This window comes from Mus musculus, chromosome 3 (assembly GCF_000001635.26).
Source record: "Mus musculus strain C57BL/6J chromosome 3, GRCm38.p6 C57BL/6J".
Classification (NCBI taxonomy): Eukaryota; Metazoa; Chordata; class Mammalia; order Rodentia; family Muridae; genus Mus; species Mus musculus.
Genome location: NC_000069.6, coordinates 113,765,228 through 113,767,734, shown reverse-complemented (window position 1 = coordinate 113,767,734; position 2,507 = coordinate 113,765,228).

Below are 2,507 nucleotides of genomic sequence, written 5' to 3'. Positions count from 1 at the left end.
ATCCCACCTGAAGAGAGTAAGCCACTGCCACAATTTTTGAGGAAAATTAGAAGCAAGCATTATTAAATATTAACCAGGATGCTGGACAGTGGCCAAGGCTACACCCAGGATTTCCAGATTGGTCTACAGAGTGAGTTCCAAGACAGCCAGGGCTACACAGAGAAACCCTGTCTGTAATCCTCCTCAACCCCCACCCCCAAAAAGGCAAAATGAAGAGGCTCTGTACTTCCCACCTTTGTCAAATCAGGTACAAAAATACATGCTGAAGTACTTTCTGCTTATACACCTATAAGTGATCAAGCACATATAGGTGTATAAGTGCAGTTGTGGCCACCAAGCTTCTTTTTTACAGAAACAAAAACATGTGGCTTGTTACCTTCGATGAACAGCTCCCAGTATTCAAGGGAGTTATCTCTCCTTGGGAAAATATGTCTTTACAGTTTAGAGGAATATTTGGTTTTTTGTTTGTTTGTTTGTTTGGTTGTTTGGTTGGTTGGTTGGTTGGTTTTTACATATATTTATTCACATTACATCCCAACCGCTGTCCTCTTTCCTGGTTCCAACAACCACAATCCCTCTCCCCATTCCCCTAGCCCCTTCTCCTCTGAGAGGATAAATAACTTCCCACTAAAGATCTCTCTACCCTAGCACATCAAGTCTCTGCAGGGCGAGACATATCCTCTCCCATTGAGGCCAATCAAGGTAGCCCAGTCAGAAGAAGGTATTCCACAGCTTTAGCTCTAGTTGTGGGGGCACCCACATGAAGACCAAGGTGGACATTTGCTTCATATGTCCAAGGGAGCCTAGGTCCAGCCTGTATATGCACTTTGTTTGGTGGTTCAGTCTCTGAGATCCTCAAGGGTCCAGGTTAGCTAACTCTGATAGGCTTCCTGTGGAGTTCCTATTCCCTTTGGGGGCCCTCAGTTCCTCCTCCAACTCTTTTATAAGAGTCCCCAAGCTCCATCCAATGTTTGACTGTGGGTCTCTGCATCTGTCTAAGTCAGCTGCTGTGTAGAGTCTCTCAGAGGACAGTCACGCTAGACTCCTGTCTGCAAACATAACAGAGTATCATTAATACTGTTAAGGAGTGGCACTTGCCCATGGGATGGGTTTCTAGTTGGGATAGTTATTGCTTGGTAACTCCCTCAGTCTCTGCTCCATCCTTTGTTCCTTCATTTCTTGTAGACAATTTAAATTTGGTGTTGAAAGTTTTGTGGGCATATTGATGTTCCTATCACTCCATTGGAGCTCCTACTTGGCTACAGAAGCTGGCTTCTTTAGGTTCCATAGCCCCAGTGTTGTGATTCTTAGCTAAGATCATCTCATTAATTCTTCTATACAGGGACACTGGAATGTCCTTGAGATGGCTCCACCTTGACTCCCAGAACTCAAGTCCAAGTACATGAAAGACCTCAAATTGAATCAATCAACCTGAAATCAATTTGGCAGTTTCTCAACAAACTGGGAATAGTCCTACCTCAAGATCCAGCTATACCCTTCCTAGGCATATACCCAAAGATGCCCCATTATACCAAAGGGACACTTGCTCATCTATGTTCATACCAGCTTTGTTTTTGTGGTGGTTTGAATATGCTTGGCCCAGGGAGTAGAACTATTAGGAGGTGTGGCCTTTTGGAGGTGTGGCGTTGTTGGAAGATGTATGTCACTGTCAGAGTGGGTTTTGAGAACTGCCTTCTAGCCACATGGGAGACAGTCTTCTCCTGTCTGACTTTGGATCAAGATGTAGAACTTTCAGCTCATCTAACCCCATGTCTGCCTAAACACTGCCATGCTCCCACGTTGATGACAATGGACTGAACCTCTGAACCTGTAAGCCAACCCCAATTAAATGTTGTCCTTTATAAGAGTTGCCTTGGTCATACCATCTCTTCATGGAAATAGAAACTCTGACCAAGATCATTTGTAATAGCCAAAACCTGGAAACAATCTAGACACCCTTCAGCTGAAAAATAGATAAAGTGTGGTACATCTACACAATGGAAGACATCATGAATTTTGCAAGCAAGTAGAAGGAACTTGAGAATATCATCCTAAGTGAGTTAACCCAGCCCTCAAAGGACATGCATGGTATGAACTCATTATAAGGGATATTAGCCATAAAATACAGGATACCCATCGTATACTCCAAAGACTCAAAAAGCTAAACAAGAAGGAAGGCCCGAGTGAGAATGCTTCAATCTCATTTAGAAGGGGGAATAAGGGTTGTAGGAGCCAGAAAAGGGGAAGGAACTGGGCAGTAGAGTAAAATTTACTTTAGTAGAGTAAAAGCACAGTAATTTAAACTCAAAACATAAAGTTAGCCATCACAGTTACCCTCATGATCATTAAATGTTGGCCCCTCTGGTTTATGACTTACTCTCGTGTTCCTTTCTCAGCCTCTAGTACTCCTATAATGTCCCATATTTCTTCTTCTTCTTCTTCTTCTTCTTCTTCTTCTTCTTCTTCTTCTTCTTCTTCTTCTTCTTCTTCTTCTTCTTCTTCTTCTT